At 42.4% G+C, this 18,598-nt stretch overlaps 1 protein-coding gene across 6 annotated transcripts in view; it reads left to right on the top strand.

Annotated features, from left to right (window-relative positions):
* Positions 1 to 18,598, top strand: part of AFF1 (ALF transcription elongation factor 1) — a 215,672-nt gene that overhangs the window by 122,864 nt on the left and 74,210 nt on the right. The gene's annotated exons all lie outside the window — the stretch shown is intronic.

Genomic DNA, 18,598 nt, shown 5'->3' with positions numbered 1-18,598 from the left:
CTCCTTTGACAAATGGCAGCGTGGTGTTTGAATGAGGAGAATCAGAGCACACATTCTATCACTGAAATTCTAAATTAACACCAGTTCCTCAAATTCAGATTTGTAGTGCAAAGTGAAATGTTTGAAGTGAATTTATTTTAGCGCTTATCTGTTAAGGTAAAGTCTGCGGTTGAGTTACATCCATTGTATAAACATTCTAATTTGCATATCCAGTCCTCAAAGACTTGTATGTGCACCCAGATACCAGCTTTACATCAGTTTTACAAAGTGCTAGAAGGCAAAATTCCTTAAGGTTTAAAAAAAGAAAGGAAAAAAAAATTCCAGGATCCATAGCTGGAAAGATAACCCTTATCTTGAAGGAGGAAAATCTGTTCCTTTGTGGTGTCAGCTTTTGGTTTAGGAGAGGTTAGGCTTCTGTCCATAGTCAGCTGTTGAGCTGGAGTGTCTCCGGATGTCTTCAGAATGTGACTGGTTTGGAGGCTGAGGAAAAATTAGAAAGGAGTAAAGCACGTGGTAGAAATGACCAAGATGGCAGAACAATCCCTGTAACCCCATAAGCTATGCAGATTCACTGCAATGAGCCATTTATTGAACATTTTGTGCTCTGATGGGCAGTAGGGGTAGGGAACAGAATGAAGGTGGAGAAGAATAAAGTGAGATCTTCCCACCTCCTACGGTCAGTCAGCCTACCTTATAATTCAGAAAGAACTTAATGGAATTTTCTTTATTTATCAAATAAGGTCTGTTATATTTTCCTAGTTTAAAAAGAAAAAAGAGGTAAGGGGACAATTTAACATGTTTTCTTTAAAAAGAAAGCTAAGCAACTAAAAATTGTTTTAAAACAATTCTAAGACCAATTAGCAAATATTTGCATTGTCTACCAAATACCCAACCATATGTATAAGCACAGGGTGGGATGCCAAGGAAGTACTGGTCCCTGCCCCAGAGAGATGACAGTCTAGCTTGGAGATCAGCCTACACATGTGAAACAGTCAGAGAACTGTCTGCTACTAGGTGCATAGAGAAAGTTTCAAACATCAGCCTTAAGACAGTTAACCCATGTAAATTCAACCAACAGGTTTTCTGGTAGACCTTTTAGGTTAGAGGATCCCGGTTAACCTTTTGCTTTCCTGGTGAAAAAAAGATAAGGTGAGTTGAGATTTCTCCAGGGTCTTACAGCTCCTCAGATTTAATACATATTTCAAACATAGGACCACATTAGATGGTCCTTGCATATTTTCTGAGTGGACAGTTGAACAAAATCATCCATAGATGTGGTAAGAGAATGGGGTTTTCTTGGCTTTTCTTGACCTGCTGTCAACAATTGAGTAGATGTAAACGTTTCATCTTCAGCCTGTGTTTGCAGTCAACCTTCATTTTAACATGATGGCTCCCTCTGGCCTCTAAACAGGGTTCTCAGGCCAGTGGCAGCTGTGGTGCTAACTGCCTTGGAGCCCCTGGGTCGTGTTGGTGGCATGGGAGGGTGGAGCTGAGGGGTCAGGCAGATGGAGGGCTCTGGGCAAAGAACTTGTAATGAAGGGGCAGTAAGTCTGGGAAACAGGGATATTGGTGCTCTCTGGCGAGTGTTTAGATTTGGTTTAGTAAGATCTCACGTTTCACAGACTTACCATTAATTTTCTGTTTGTAGACCCAATAAAATCGCTATTTTTTAAAGGTTTTAAAAACATGTAGGGGCTTACCTGGTGGCTCAGTGGTTAAGAATCCTCCTGCCAATGCAGGGGACATGGGTTCGAGCCCTTGTCCGGGAAGATCCCACATGCCACGGAGCAACTAAGCCCGTGTGCCACAACTACTGAGCCTGCGCTCTAGAGCCCGTGCTCCGCAACAAGAGAAGCCACCGCAATGAGAAGCCCGCGCACAGCAATGAAGACCCAATGCAGCCAAAAATAAATAAATAAAATAAATAAATATATATTTTTTAAAAAGCATTTAAAAAAAACATGTAGATTGGATTTTAAAAATCTCAAATTAAAAAAAATATATTTATTTTTTTGGCTGTGTTGGGTCTTAGCTGCAGCATGCGGGATCTTTAGTTGTGGCATGCGGGCTCTTTGTTAGTTGTCAGATTTTAATATTCTGGTGAATCAAAGGAAAGCATAGAGGTGGGGGACAGCAAAAGCAGGGAATTAACCCCAGAGCAGGTAAATTCTGAATATGGAACCGGAATAGTAGCAATACCTTGGGCTGCTTGTGGCATTGGGGCAGAAGAATAGAGAATGCCAGGCTGGAAGGGGAAGTTGGCTGTTGGTAGAGCCATGGGAAGGGGCATGGGGATAGCTAAGTGGTTTTCCTTTATTTGCCGCATTTGTCCTAAGGCACGTCGGAGGAGGATTTCTTTCCTGGCATTCTGAGTGTGTGGGTTTTGTGGTTTGTTTCATTGCTCCTCTCCCCCACTGCTTCCATCAAACAGTATTTTTAAAAAATGGACCAAGATGGGAAAGTCTTCTTGTCTGTCTGGCACTCCTTTATTCTCAGGCCACATATGTATGAGTTCCTTGCTATTTTCTGTCCTTTCACTTCGTGGGAAACACTTGGTTTGTGTATTTTAGTTGGTTCTCCTAAATAATGGTATTCCTTTCTGGGATAAGTGATGCTCACGGTTAACACTTAGTCTTTCCTAAAATCCTACAGGAAAAAAATTATCAAAAGGTCAACATTCTGACTAAGTAGAGGCTAGAGCACACAGTGTACACTGGATTTTTCTCTGGGCATGTTGGTTTTAGTTTTGTGTCAACTGGAAGATGTATAGCATCTTGAAATGACCCATCTGAGGATATAGCCAGGACTCCACGATATCACAAGGATGCCTACCAGCTGTAGAGTTGCCACATCAGAGACCGAACTGCCCAAATGGAAGGCTGAGATTCCTTTCTAGCTCTTTCTACCGGAAGTTAACAAATGAGAGTGAGAGGAAAACCAAGGCATCTCTGTGTGAGCGTTCCTGAGTGTGGACCCTGGACTGGAGTGGATGTGCTTAGAGGCAGATAGGCATTTTACTGAAAGGGAGAAATGGATTAAGTTGAGGTGGGCATATTAAATTGTATACTGAATTTAGAATATTAGAATTTTAAGGCTAAACCTACAGCCCTTTCATTTTGCAAATAAAGCTTAGGAAGGTGAGGTCACTTAATTTTGCTGCAGTTTAGTTAGTAGCAGAGCCAGAGTTAGAATTCTCAGTTCTATGATCTTTCTATCTCTGCTTGTTAAGTATGCATGGAGACCATAGGAGGATCTTGAGCAGGGGAGTGATATATCTACTTTCTCTTTTTGAAAAAGATTATTCTGGCTCCTGGGTGGAGAATGGCTTGGAGGGGCAAAGGTGGCAGAAGTAGGGAGGCCAGCTAGGGGGTGGGAAATGACAATGGCTTGGCGTAGGGTAATAGCAGTGGACATGGTGAGAAGTGGACAGATTCCAAATATATTGGGCAGGGGAGTAATAGGGCTTTGTGATTGACTGGAGGTGGGAGTGGGCCCGAGGTACGAGGGAAAGTGAGGCATTAAGGAAGGTCCTACTGGAAAGGTGTGGATGGTGGGATGATACCTGCTCCTGAGATGGAGTTGACCTGGGTGAACAGGTTTAGAGGGAAAACCAGGATGCTCTGGATGGATCACATATTAAGTTTGAGATGCCGTTATATATCTAGGTAGACATGACAAGTTGGCAGTCATCGGTAGTAGATCAGCTCAGGGAAAATGATAAGTTTGGATGTTTGTGGTGAAGTAAGAATCACAGGAGTGGAGATAAACGAAATGGAGCCAGCATTCAGTTAGCACACAGCACAGGTTAGTCAAGTCAGGAAAATAGGCAAGAGAGTAACAGACCACTCCAAGGAGAAGTCCGGGAACGGGGTTTCTCAGCACAAGCAGTGGTCTCGGTCTAGCATGGTCTCAGGACAAGCATGAGTGGGAAGTAGTCCTCTGCTTGGACAGAGCCTCCAGCAGTGCCCACGTGGAACAGCTCTCAGCAGGGGGGAATTGGGTCCTCCAGGGAAGAGCCTTTAGTTGCTCAGCTCAGTGGGCTCATTTTAAGGAGTTTATCAGTGGGTGTAATGGTCTTACTCTAAGACATTCACAGTCCTATGGTAGACTTTTCAAAACAACTAATACAGAAGTTCACGTTGGCCACTGGGACTCCATTTTGAACTACTTAACATAGCTTAAATCCTGTAAGTTTCACACAAGATGAGTAGAAATCATAACACAAAAGAAATCTCATCTTAATACTGGGAATAATAAATTTGGGCTGTGTTTGCCTATGGTGGATATTTAAAGCTTTGGGACCAGGCAGGTGTAGCTGAGAAGGCCCTAAACCAGGCCCTCCCTGGCTTAGCTTTACCTGTGGCAAGGGCAGGAGCAGGAAGAAATGGGGTCCTGCTGGGTCTTCAGAAGCAGAAATTGAAGATCATCTTGAAAACTTGAGAATCTGCTTATAAATTAGGGGAAATTATAGGTTTCTGTTTTTTCACTTAGGGTTTGAAGTGTACGTGTAAATAATACAATTATCTTAATTTAAGCAAATAAGTCACTGGAACCTAGCAGAATTTACCGTCAATTTAAATTTGCTACTGCTTCTACTTCCTTATATGGCCCTACTCCATTGCCCTCCAGAGAAATCTGGCTTTGAGTCCTGATGGTTTCTGATTTCTGCAGAGCAATTGCTCTTTTCCTTGTGGCCTCTCATGACATCATTTGGGAACATTTTCTGATACCAAATCCTTCCACCTAATTTCCAAGACTCAGGTGTCACCTGCAGCTGTGAATTCATTGTTGGACTACTTTGACTCACGGCAACTCTTAAATTATGCCGTCCGTTTTCAATAAACTGCCAGCCTAATAGAGTGAAGTAATCCACAGTGGAAAACTGTGATAGTGATTCACTTTGCATTCATGTATGCAAACAACCTTTCCTACTTTCTTATTTAGCTTTCTTATCTTAAATCCTGAAATGAGGAACTTCCCCATTATGAAATGATCTAACCCTTCAAGAGGTGCACTTGCGGTGTGTCGATGGTGTATATCCTGCTGATGAGTCACTCAAAATACAGTTAAGCTCCCTGTCTCCCATATATATCATCAGTTCAGCAACTTTTAACTAAAATTTTTAGAGTACCTACTATGTGGCAGGCCTAATGCTGGGGATGGGGTTACAATGGCGGGGAAACCCCAGATGATTCCAGTCCTCTTGGACCTTAACTATCTAGTTAGAAACTGACTCTATTTAAATAACCACTCAGATCAATGTGTAAGAACTTTGGCAAGTTCTATAAATGAATCTATAAACTATTATAAGATTGATAAAGGGGTGTTGTGGCTTAGAATGTAGGAGCTTAGGGAAGAATTCTCTGGGGAAGTATTGAGTGAGACCTGAATGGTGAGTAGAAGTGAAAAATGTGAGGGGTTGTCTGAGTCCATTCGGACTGCTATAACAAAGTACCACAGACTGCGTAGCTTGTAAACAACAGAAATTTATTTCTCACAGTTCTGGAGGCTGCACGTCCAAGATCAAGGCACCAGTATGGTCATGTTCTCGTGAGGACTCTCTTCCGAGTTCCCAGCCGGTGCCTTCCTGCTGTGTCCTTACATGGTGGGAGGGGCTAGGACTTTCTCTCTGGAACTTCTTTTATAAGGCATTAATCCCATTCGTGAGCGCTCTACCCTCATGACTTAAGCATCTCCCAAAGGCCCCCATCTCTTACTATCATCACCTTTGGATTAGGTTTTCAGCCTGAATTTTGGGGACACATAAATATGTAGACTACAGTAGGTGTGTTAGAAGTTAAAACAGCATCAGTATTCCAAGCAGAGGGAAAGTATATGCCAATGGTTTATGCCACATGATATACAGAGACCATTATACGTTTTCTTGGGTTCTAAACCCAGTACTGTAGATCAAATGGAATTTGTGCATTCATTCTGTGCATTCATTCTGAAACTTGGTGGCAAGTCTGAATCACCTGGGGGAAGCCTTTTAAAAATACAAATGGTTAAAAATAAAGATTCCCAGGTCCCATCATAGGAGATTGATTCAGCAAGTATACAGGTGGGCTCAAGTACCTGTAGCTGATTCTCATGAGGTTTCTTCTAGAGCCTGGCAATGAAACTGTTCCAGAAGAGCTGATAACAGGCCACAAGGAGTTAGAGAAGGGCTCCCTTCCCGCTGGTTCTGGAGTCTCCCTTTTGGGCCCTCAGACAAAATGATCACCTGAATTGATGGGACTACTTGTCCTGAGCAGGACATGAGAGAAGCCTCAGGGAAGAAATAAGGGAGTAGGGCCCCCAGAACTGCATACACTCTTCCTCTACAGCTCATGTTTTGTTTTGTTTTTTTTTCTTTGGGTCCCCAACGTTTTCAAGCTCATGGGGAAAGTAAGATTCTGATACAGCCTTATCTAGCTTCACTCAGTTTTCTAAAAATGTTTTTATTACAGTAGTTCTTTATTGGAAATTTAAGTTAGATTTCATGAGCTAGAGCTCAGGTAACTTGGGCAGACCTACGTGACTTAAATGTTTGTTGGAAAAATGATAGCAAGGTTTTCTGTGTGCACAGTTCCCTGACGATGTTGAGTGTCTGGGCAGAATACGTCCTATCTACAAGAAATAATGAAGAGCAATAACCTGTATCTGCTTGGAGGATGGCTAAATTTTAGACCCCAAAATATCAAATATAGAAGTTTAAAAATAGTGGCAAATGACTAACAGAAGTTTTAGAGCAGAAGTTGCAGGCAGCCTGAGTGCTAGCCTGGACCTGCAGACTATTTTGTTTTGCCTGTATAATGTGTTTTTCTTTTTTTTTCCTTTCTTTCTTTCTTTTTTTTTTTTTCCCCTCCCTCTGAGCCAATATTTACAAACTGGAGAATTCTGGTGAAAGATCAGATTTTCAGTTTCACCAGCTAGAGCTGAGTAGATTCTGCCACCTTTAATTTCCTGATCCTGGCGATTTTTTTTTGAGTTTGAAGAAACACTTTAAACTCTGAAGGAAACATTTTAAGTAATATAGGCAAAATATTTTTGGAAGAGCTACAAAAATTGCTGGAAATGAGTTAGTGCAGAGAACAGAATTGTTTATAGAAGCAAGAAGAAAGCCTGCGATCAAACCTGGAACATCTTTTTGGGTGGTATTAATTGGAGTTGTTTTCCTTGTACGTTTTACTTTCCATTCCTTCTCAAAAGGCCAGAAGTACATTTGGTACCAGGATAAGAAATTCCTGTTCCTCCTTGTTGTTTTCACACTTGAGATGTTTGTGGAGGGTTATTGGATCCCCCCTGGGTCCCTCATGCTGTGCCTCTGCCAGAATGGAGACATTCACCGCTTCAGAATCTTTCCAGGCTGTGCGCTCTCCCAGGCTCTCATGTGCCACCCGAGTCATTTTAGCTCCTCTCTAGATTAATTGTGTTTTATTCTCAGCCAACTGATAATCTTCAGGGACAGAAAACCAGATATTCCGAGGGGAGTCCTGCTGGCGACTGAGTTAGTGGTTTTGATTTGGGCTGTTTTGGTGGGGGTGGCCAATATGCATGAGATATTTCAGCCGAATTCTTTTTTTTTTTTTTTTTTTTTTTTTTTTTGCTGTACGCGGGCCTCTCACTGTTGTGGCCTCTCCCGTTGCGGAGCACAGGCTCCGGACGCACAGGCTCAGCGGCCATGGCTCACGGGCCCAGCCGCTCCGCGGCATATGGGATCCTCCCAGACCGGGGCACGAACCCGTATCCCCTGCATCGGCAGGCGGACTCTCAACCACTGCGCCACCAGGGAGGCCCCTGGCCGAATTCTTTTTAAGAGAGGATTCTGGTTCATGTTATCATAACAAGTTTTTTTTGTTTTGTTTTGTTTTGTTTTGTTTTTTGGCCATGGATTTCTCCTCTCCATTTGCCAAGATCTATTTGAAAATCATTTTCCAAGGTTAACTCTGCGGCATGTTCACATTTTCTAAGAACTTTCTAAGCAGTTAGTTTTACATTGATATTGTTCCTTTTTTAATTGTTGAAATCCCTAGGTCGACCATTTTTCCCCCCTGCCAGATGTTCAGGGTCCACACACACCATTAGATTTCTCTTGAACTTCATTTTATTCCCTATTTAAGCTTGGCCTACTTTTTCTCTGCTTTTTTCCATCCCCCTAACCCTGTGGTAATTTGTCAAGTCCATTCTAATCTCCTTAATCCCTTTGGCTGAAAGGTTTTGAGGTTTAATGTTTTAATCTAGGGGCCTTAGTATTTAAGTAATTAGAGGTCCTATTTCTAGTTCTGTCCCTTAGATAAATCACCTTAGGGTTTTTTTGTTCCAATTTACAAAAAATAGAACTCCAAAAATTCATATTGGGTAAGATCGAAGCTTTGAACTGCACTGCATGAATTGAGAAAGGAAAGTAAGTATTCTGTGCTATTCAGAGTCCCTGCACTCATTCTTACCAGCTCAGGCTTTATGGATTCTTTTCCTTGCAGCTCAATTTTTTAAATATTCTACCCCAAAGCAAACGTTTGCTATTGCATTTTAGAGAAGAAATTTTTAATAGAATTTCATGCTATAATTAGAGTTTATGTTACTTCCAACATTTTTTTCTCCTCATGCCTGAGAACATGTTAATTTGGGAAAAAAATTTATTTTTCCTATTACCAAATAATCTGGACATTCTTACAAAATGTTAAAAAAAATCTTTCCTGTCAGGAAAAATTTAGTCATAGAAGGATTCACTTTTTACATTCTAGGTTTCTGCCATTTTGGTCAACAATATTTGAACACCCACTAGATACAAAGGGGAGCTGATAGGAGAGAAAGACACTTGACAGTACATTTATTACATAGCATAAAAAATACAAAGTATAATCAGTATGAAAAGGTAATATGGAACTACTAATTATAGTCATATAATGCTCACACTGTTCTCTAGTGCACTTTGTGATATGAACTGTTCCAAATGCTTTATGTGAATCAACTTAATCCTCACAGCCATCCCATGTGGTACCATCCCATGTGGTAAGCACTGTTACTGTGGCTGTTTTACTGAGAGATTTACAGAGGTGCAGAAAGATTCATTTGTTCAAGTTTACCCAGGCCTTAAGTGCTGGATCTGGAATCCATATCCAAGTAGTTTGGCTCCAATCCATGCCCTTAACTATGACACCTACATCATATTGCCTTTCATTTTTTTTTAGAGTTGACTTTTGAAGCACTTTGGGTATTGACGAAAATGCATTCCAGGCAAAAGGATTGAGAGAAAAGACGTAGAGGCAAGAAACGGTGCAAAATTTAGTAGGGGTAGCTGGGCCTTTGGTTCAAGGAGATCAGGTAGAGGCAAAGGAACTTGACCTCACTGTGTTGTCAGTTTATCCTTCTGTACAGTGGGGCTGCTGGATGCAGGGTCATCCATATGAAGTGCTTAAAACAGTACTGGGTACATAGGAGAAGAGCTCCGTAGGTGGTGGTAGGAGTGATTAGAGTTAAAATTTGAGCTGGGCTTTAAGGAACAAGGTAGAGCTATCAAAATGAGCAGGTAGAGTTGCCAAGGAGACAGTAAGACCCGGAACAGGCTCCTGTGTATTGGAGTACCCTTGAGCATGTGGGTGGGATCAGATCAAAGGGATCACGAATGCCCAGTTAAGATGTTCTAGGTGAATAAAGCCCTAAACATTCGATTTTCAAGTGTTAGACAAATGAAGAGCCTAGGGAAAGAAAGCCTTTGCTTGGGGGTTGTTGAGCTTTTAAAAACTGGTTTGCCAAGGTGAGGGGCCACCGACCGCCCTTCCCATCCCTGCCTGATGGCACAGGGGCATCCTGCTCACCCCTGAAGAGCAACCTTCCCATAGTTTGGCAACCCCTGGTGTAAATATTTCATTTTACAAAAGCTTATGCTCTCGGAAATACTTTACTGCCTCCCCCCAACACCCCCCCCCTTTTAATTCCCAAAGCACTTGCTTATTCCCTCTTGATTGTCACAGCAACCTCGTGAGTTAGGCAGGGCAGTTGGCACGAATCACCATTTTACATGCCATGGAACTGAGTCTCTAAGAAGTTTAATGATTTAAGCTCATAAGTGGCAGAGCTGGGGGCACGAAACCAGGACCCTTAACTTCTAGTTGCAGTAGTCTTTCTGCCACACAGCGTGTTTTCTGTGGAGTCATGACCCCTTGAGTAACACTTTTATTTAAAGCATTAAGAGCGCTGTTTTTCTGCCTGGCCTTGCCTAGTGTCGGCACCTGATAAATCATGCAGATGTTGGGTGGCACAGATCATTCAAATGAGAAGATGATTCCAACTCATTCTTGGTGGTGGCCGCCATGTGGCTTGCTCTGAGTCCTTTAACTTTGCTTCTGCCGTTTAGTGGAGGTGGCCACCAGGTATGAAATCTCAGTTCTTTCCACCTACAATGATTCAAAAGGAAAAATTCCGTATCCGTGCTCACCAGTTCTCTCTTTCCTTTGATCTCTGAGAAGGAGGTGTTCTCCCTCTCCCTCATCCACCTGCACACCCTTTTTGCTGCCTTAAACCTTTCCCCCATCACTTGGCTCTTTCCTAACAATCTGTAGTTACATCAGGCCTTTCCTAGCTGAAAGGGCAAAACAAAGCTTTCCTCACTCCTGTGTCTTACTCTAATTGCTTCTTTCTTGTTCGCTTTACAGCCAAAACTCTGGAGACAGAAGAGGTAAACGTTCTGTGCCTGCTTCCTGTCCCCCCATCCACTCTGAACCCACTGCAGGCCAGCCTGCACCTCCACCCTCCAACACGCAACCCCTGGGGACACCTCCTGATGCCCAGGTCAAGGAGTGCTCTTGAGCGTAGCCTGCTTGACCTCTTCATGGCATCGGACACTGTTGACCGCCATCCCCGCAAACACTGCCCTTCTCTGTCCTCTGCTCTTTCTTCTATGTCTTTGGACATGCTTTCATCTCCTCCAGAGGCTGCCTCTCCCGCCCTTCCCCAGGGTCTGCCCTCAGACATCTTTTCTCCTTCTACAGCCTATCCCTGGTGATCTCATCTGCACTTAAGGCTTCAACTGTTGAAATAGTGATGACCAGGCTTCCCTGGTGGCGCAGTGGTTGAGAGTCTGCCTGCCGATGCAGGGGACACGGGTTCGTGCCGCAGTCTGGGAGGATCCCACATGCCGCGGAGTGGCTGGGCCCGTGAGCCATGGCCGCTGAGCCTGCACGTCCGGAGCCTGTGCTCCGCAACGGGAGAGGCCACAGCAGTGAGAGGCCCGCGTACCGCAAAAAAAAAAAAAAAAAAGAAATACTGATGACCGCCAAATTGATTTTTGTAGCCTGAAATTCCAAAAAGTTTTCTGAGCTCTACATCCTTTTATCCAATTGTCCACTGGGCTTTTCTTGTTGATGTTGCAGAGGCATCTCAAATTGAACCTGTGTACAGTGGATTTCATGATATCTGCCTTCCCCTGGACCTCTTCACACACACAAAACATTCTCCTTCCTGGTCATGAGTCTCAATTCCTTTCTGTTCTCTGCTTTATCCATTTGGCAGCCCAATCCTATGGGGATTACTTGGTAAATATTGAAAGTGTCTCCTTTTCTCCATTCCTCACTGCCCCTTTATGGTTGAGCTTTTTGTCACTTTCTTGAACTCTTACAACTTGCTTCTAACCTGTCTTCCTGCCTTTTTTTCTTCAAACTATCTGCCACACGGTTCCACAAGAGTTACTATATGAAAACCGCATGAGGTTATCCTAGTTTAAGATCCTTCAGTCCCTCTTCTTTGCCTTCAGGATAGCAATCTCCAGTTGCTTTCTTCCTTGTCTCTCCAGGCTTGGGTGGTGACCCTCCTGCCCATGCCTCTCAGCCCCGCTGATGTCACCCAGGCCCTTTAGCGAGGATTTCCCCCTGTGCTCCTGGTGCCCACACCTCCAGTCTCAGCACTTCTCCTTGGCATTGTCCTCTGTGTGTTTCTCCAGGTGGGAAACACTTTGAGGGTGGGGTCATTTGTCTCACACGCTTGTTTGTCCTTTGTGTATAGCACAGGTGAGGACTGGGGAAAACAGGGCTCTTTCCTGCACTGTGCTCAGCTTGAGAGTTCTTACCCTGTTCACTTTGATCTGGAGTCTGAAATATAACCTCTAATAAATGTTGGAGCAGAGGGGGAAAACTATTTGATGTGAGACTGAATTTTCTATTTTAGGACACTGAGATGGGAAGAAGCCACTAAGTTCAGTAATTTTTTAGAGGAATTGTTTGACTTACCATTTTCAGCCTATTTATTTCCCAGGTAATTTTAGGTATTGTTATGTGTGGATTTGAAAATAAGCAACATAATCTTATGACTAGGTGTTCTCAGTAGAGTTCCAGCCTTAAATTGCTGTGCTTTTCAGTACTGAGTTTAGAGATTAATCAGGTGGTTTTATGTACTATAAGAGTTGGAAAGTAATGATTTTTTATGTATCTGTCATGTATATAGGTGCTTTCCTCTGTACTAAATAAGACACCAGATTTCCTTTAGTATATGGGATGAAGTGAGAGAGTAGCATTGACATATATACACAACCAAATGTAAAATGGATGACTAGTGGGAAGCTGCTGCATAGCACAGGGAGATCAGTTCAGTGCTTTGTGACCACCTAGAGGAGTGGGGCAGGGAGGGTGGGAGGGAGTCTCGAGAGAGGGGGTATGGGGATATATGTATACATATAGCTGATTCACTTTGTTGCACAGCAGAAACTAACACAACACTGTAAAGCATTTATACTCCAATAAAGATGTTAAAAAAAGAAATATATAAGTGGTACTTACATTAAAATTGCTGTTAGTCTCAAAGGATTCTCAATTTTAAATATTTTGCCATTGAGTGATTCACATTTTTGGGAACGAGCCAGCCATTTTGGGTAGAGGCATTAACTCCTCTAGACCACTTGGGTATCATTAATTGGTATCCTAGTAACTTAAGAATTATTGACCCTGAAAATGCCCAACTGGCAGCCTGGGTTTAATTTTCTGGTAAGATTAATTATCTTGCAGTAAAGGGTAAAACAGAGACACCAGGGTCCTTTATGTCCCTTATGTTCTCTCAAGATTCCAGTGAATTAGTTGCTAAGACGAGGGCAAACACTGGTGGTGTTGTTCTGAACCTAATTGAGTCCTTTATTATGTTATGACTCACCTATAGTTCACAGATTTATTCCGTGCAAGTCATATAAAATAACTACACTGTGGTTTGTTTTGCTTCCTTGGTTCATGTTTCTCGCGATCTGTCAGGCCGCTGTTGCCAGTCCCAGGCTTTGGCAGGAGCCCGTGCGGCAAAGAGGAGACCATCCCAGGTGGGCAGTGAGGCTGCCTCATGCTTTGTTCCCTCAGGCAGGCGTGCTTTTCACCATCTCTTGGAGGGAACTGAAGATGTTCATTCTCTTATGTGGGACTATGTTCCGCATACAAAGAGACCCTTCTCTTCAAAATGAGTGTGTTTTCCAATCTCTTGTTCCCTCCTTTGGGAGAGAAGGAAGCTTTAAAGTCAGTGCTGGAGGGGGCTCATGCGGAGGTGTCTTGTACGGTGTGTGGATTTAGTTGCAACATGTGAAAATTAGTAGATTTCACACTGAAATCTGGATTTTGATTCTTTTTTTTTTTTCTTAAAATGCTGGAAGCATTGGCAACATAGGACTTGTATTCCTGAAGAACAGAAGTTGGCTTGCCCCAGCCCTCCTGCGCCCCTCCTGTCACCTGCCTGAGCCCTGTGAGTGTTGGTGCTCTCTCCTTGAGAAGTACAGAATCGATTCTCTGTCCCTGTGATTCTGCCTCGTTCTGGGCACATCCAAGCGATGAGAACCCAGACGTGCAAAAGACATATCTTTTCAGAAAGGTTTATACTGCAGTATGTTTAATGGCATCTAGTTCAACTAAAAAGGGGTTGATTTTCAAACTTTAAATGAAATTATATAAAGTAGGTCCTACCTGGTTTCTTTATCTTTTTGCCCTTGTTTCCAAAGGTGAAGATGTTTTCCTATAAACCTTTAAATGTGTGATTTAGACACTTGTTCATATTTTAGTTAAAGAAAAAACCCCACAAGGTTAGCCTACTTGACAACTGCCCCCACCTTCTTAACATTTTTTTTTTAAGGTTTTTGCCGCTACCAGAAACAGTGGAACATGGATTCTTATCCTCCTTGTCACCAAGTAGAAATGTGCTCGGTTAGTTTTTTTTTTCCTGTGTGTGACAAGGGAGTGGATAGTCACTATGCTCTTTTCTACTCTAAAATATTATGGTTCTTTTATTAAAAAGAGTTTGAATTCTAGCAGTTGAACTGTGATGCTGTTTCCTATACCAAGCCCATTAGCATATCCTTTAGTACCTTTTATTCTAAATTACTTTTCTTGTTTTTATAGTGACTAATAGGAAGTTGGTTTTCAACACCCATTCAGCAAACAAGAGCTGCTTTCCTTCCTTTGATCTTAGCAACATATATATGCTTTTGTTTTTATATCGTGAACGGCTTTTATTGGTTGCAACAGGGAGGGTGGACACAATAGCTCTGGCTCCTGTGGGGACTCCAGAGACTCCCTCACCCCCCGCCCCCGCTGCCCCCCTCGCCGCCAAGGAGCTGGTCTTAGCAATAGGGATCCTGTAATTATATAGACAACTCATGTTTAAGTTTCCATAGTGTACAGGTTCTATAGGGTGTAATTTTCTATACTTGTACAAGTATACTTAATTAGTATAAGGTACTGTTAAGAACTGGGGTGTGATTGTTTTTGGAGAATTTCCAAACTATTCTTTTTTTGTTGGATGTCATTTTTACTCCTAGCAATACCATTGCTGAGAATTTTGATGTCTTAATAATTTTATAACTAGGGATGAATAATAAGTATATAATAGAACGTGTAATCCACAGAACGCTAAAAACTCTGGATGTTTTTGGAGGGTAGGAAGATATACTTGAAGATTTTGGGGAGGTGGGGTGGAGTGCTGATTAGATGGGACTTTTAGGCATTATAGGTAATAGTCAAGAGCATGGATTTTGTTGTTGTTTTGATATTTATTTATTTGGCTGCGTTGGATCTTCGTTGCGGCACGTGGGATCTTTTTTTTTTTTTTTTTTTTTTTTTTTTTTTTTTGCGGTATGCGGGCCTCTCACTGTTGTGGCCTCTCCTGTTGCGGAGCACAGGCTCCGGACGCGCAGGCTCAGTGGCCATGGCTCATGGGCCCAGCCACTGCGCGGCATGTGGGATCTTCCCGGACCGGGGCACAAACCCGTGTCCCCTGCATCGGCAGGCGGACTCTCAACCACTGCGCCACCAGGGAAGCCCTACTCGAGATCTTTTAGTTGAGGCTTGTGGGATCTTTTAGCTGTGGCTTGTGGGATCTAGTTCCTTGACCAGAGATCGAACCCGGGCCCCCTGCATTGGGAGCGCAGAGTGTTAGCCACTGGACCACTAGGGAGGTCCCAAGAGCATGGATTTTGGATTAAGGAAGTTTGGGGTTTGAATCTTGTCTTTATGTTGAATTAGCTGTTAGACCACAGGCAAATTATTTAACTATTAAAAATTACTGCTTGAGCCTCAGTTTCTTATCTTTAAAATAGAAATAATAATAGAATCTTTTCTTAAAGTAATTGTCAGGCTTAAATAAGAAAATGTTTGTGAAACCCTCAGATCAGTGATTGGCATATAGTAAATATTTAATAAACAGATTCTGTATCACATCATTATAGTTATTTTAACACTAAATGTCTGAGTAAATATAGTGGATTTATTTCTTTGCCTTGGCTTAGAATCTGAAGTTTAGGTAGCTGAAAAGTTTTGAATATTAAGGCTTTAAGGAAATATTAAGTGGGAGGTAATGTTTCTAATGAATAACTGCAGTCAGAATACTTGGGCTCATTTTCTTCCACCGTTAAAGAGGGACATTTCTACCTGAACCACAGGGCTGTTGTGAAAATGAAATGGGATATATTTGCCTAGCATATAGTAGACTGGGATATCCCACCTTCCCTTGACAGTAAAAGCAAATTTCACACTGTGGGAAAAGTGTATATTACCCATCTTCAGGTTATCTTTATTGACTTTACAACTATGTTTAGGAGTCACCAGGGTCTTAAGAAGTATCCTAATGGTTTGGGTTGGTTTGATGGTGTTTCTCCCAGCTGTTTTGGTGAAGTAATGAAATTCTATATCATGGGTTTAATTTTATTCATGTTTAAAAATATGATGCTTTTTAAAATAAGAGACGAATAAATATTTTGTGCCATTAATAAAGTATTGAGTATCTGCTGCATTTTCAGGATTCCAGAATTGTACTAGTTGTTGTGAGAACTATAGGGGGCTTTCAGTTGTATTTGGGCATCATGAAACATATGGAAAAAAGATTATTGTACTGAATTGCACATCTTAATTTTGTGTTCTGGGTGACAGATCCAGTAAGGAAAGGCATGGGTAGGCGTATTCTCATGTAATTTTTGAAGGATGGACAACACTTGTGTGCGAATAAAGTAGGATGATTTTACAAGGTAGGGGGATCGCTACAGCTTTACTAAAAAACATCAGCAAGATGTCCCAAGACGTTCCATTCAGCATTTGGCTTAAATAGCGTTGATTAGTACATGAACCTCCAAAAGAGTATATGGGCACCAATCTTTATGTATCTTAATGCGAGTTAGAAAACATATATACACCAGCATATCAAACCCAGGATTTCATAAATATTGTTACTTAGGATCAGGCCAAGGAAAAAAGTGAGTTGATAGTAACTTGATTTAAAAAAACAGTACAGGGGGGCTTCCCTGGTGGCGCAGCGGTTGAGAGTCCGCCTGCCGATGCAGGGGACACGGGTTTGTGCCCCGGTCCGGGAAGATCCCACATGCTGCGGAGAGGTTGGGCCCGTGAGCCATGGCCGCTGAGCCTGTGCGTCCGGAGCCTGTGCTCCGCAACGGGAGAGGCCACAACAGTGAGAGGCCCGCGTACCGGAAAAAAAAAAAAACAAAACAGTACAGGTAGTATTGCAGTATGGTTTCACTGTCAGGATAGTGTGGAATTGACTGAAGTTTGGGTAAAACTGTTTTAGACTAGACTTTGAGTCATGGAGGAGAGAATTAGGAAGTTCACTTAGAGATGGAGCAATGTCACAGAAGAAAAATAAGCTGATGCCTCAACGTGACTTAAAACATTTCTTTGCCTTTGCCAATGAAGGGGCTTTTCATGCTTGAAGAACTTTCCTCAGTTCAGAACTGAGTTTTGTTCATTATTTACTTGCCCCCTTCCTCCACCCCCTCTATTTAACTGGTGCTTAATAAATATTTCTACTACTACCGACAGCTGTTACTGCTGCTCCTGCTGCTAATGCCATACTGTAGACATTTTTGAGTGAAGAGTATCTATTTCAGAAGGCTTTTATGATAATACTGTGTGGCGTGTATTGCTGACTATGCCAGCAGGTTGTCCTGCAAGTTCTTAGATATGTAGGATTTGAAGGAGAATGGGCTCAACTCTGTTTGAACATTTTCAGGAGTAAAAACAGTACAGGGGCCGTAGATTTTCTTCAGAATATCAGAATAGGGTAGAACCATCACTGCATGGTAATGAAGATATAGCTGATTTTTATAAGAGCATTACAGCCTGTGTTTTACTTCCCTTGCTTTCAGACCTAATAATTATTTATTGATTGGCACTGTGGGATAGATCGTGGCATTCATCCTTAAGAGCAGGTCTCATGCCAGAAGCCTCAGAATGGAGACATTCTCAATAATGCTCTAGTAGTTGGTTAAATAAACCCCAGGGTTTGGCTTTCTAATGGCCCATCATTGCCCCATAAAGGGACAGTCATGTAGAAGGGCAGTGCTAAATGGCCAGTTCTTGCTTTCTCCTCTTGGGCCTGGAACTCATCTCACGGGAGGCTTTTTTGCACTTTCTCCTTGTTCCATAGGTGGCTCGACAGGGCAGTCTCAAGCAAGCCCTCAAGGCTTATCAGCACTTGCCTGTTGGACAGCACCACAGCCCCTACCCTGGCTCCCACCATCCCCTAGTCCCCGGGCCCAGGGTCTAGTCTCTACAAATCATGTTTTCCCCACATTAATTCAGAATTTATTAAATACATATTGCAGACACAGGTGTCCAATAGGTGATGGCTTCTTTTGCTGTTTAAAGGTAAATCAAAAAAAACAAAAAAGATAAATCAGAGAGAGGTGCAAGCAAGGCTTGTACTGTATAGTTACCAAAAGATATAACATTTGTTGTCATTCATTCCTTTAGCATTCTCTTCCCCTTTCCAGTGGAAGTTTTCCTAGATGTTCATTAAATAAAAGTTGTGTTTGTGTGATGGGTTGGAGAAGTGGGGAAGTTTAGTAGCATGAAAGAAAGGAAAAAAAGACTCAGGCGTTTGTGTTATGGTAAGATTAATATTTGAATAAAAATGATGTCTGTATTTTATTGAGAATGTACTGTATATCAGGCACTGTGCTTAAGCTGTTTTCATGCAGTGAGCTTCATAGTTGGTCCCTGGCAGAGCCAGGTCTGGAAGCTGGTGTGTCCAACTCAGAACCTTGCTCATAAGTACTACCCTGCAAGGCCAGAACCACTGAGGATGACTTGGAGGAATATCTGAGGTTTATGAGAATTCCCCAATTTGCAAAGACTGCACAGAGTTCTCCAGT

Source organism: Mesoplodon mirus (assembly GCF_964341445.2).
Source record: "Mesoplodon mirus genome assembly, chromosome: 2".
Taxonomy (NCBI): Eukaryota; Metazoa; Chordata; class Mammalia; order Artiodactyla; family Ziphiidae; genus Mesoplodon; species Mesoplodon mirus.
This window is presented reverse-complemented; position numbering and strand designations above follow the sequence as displayed.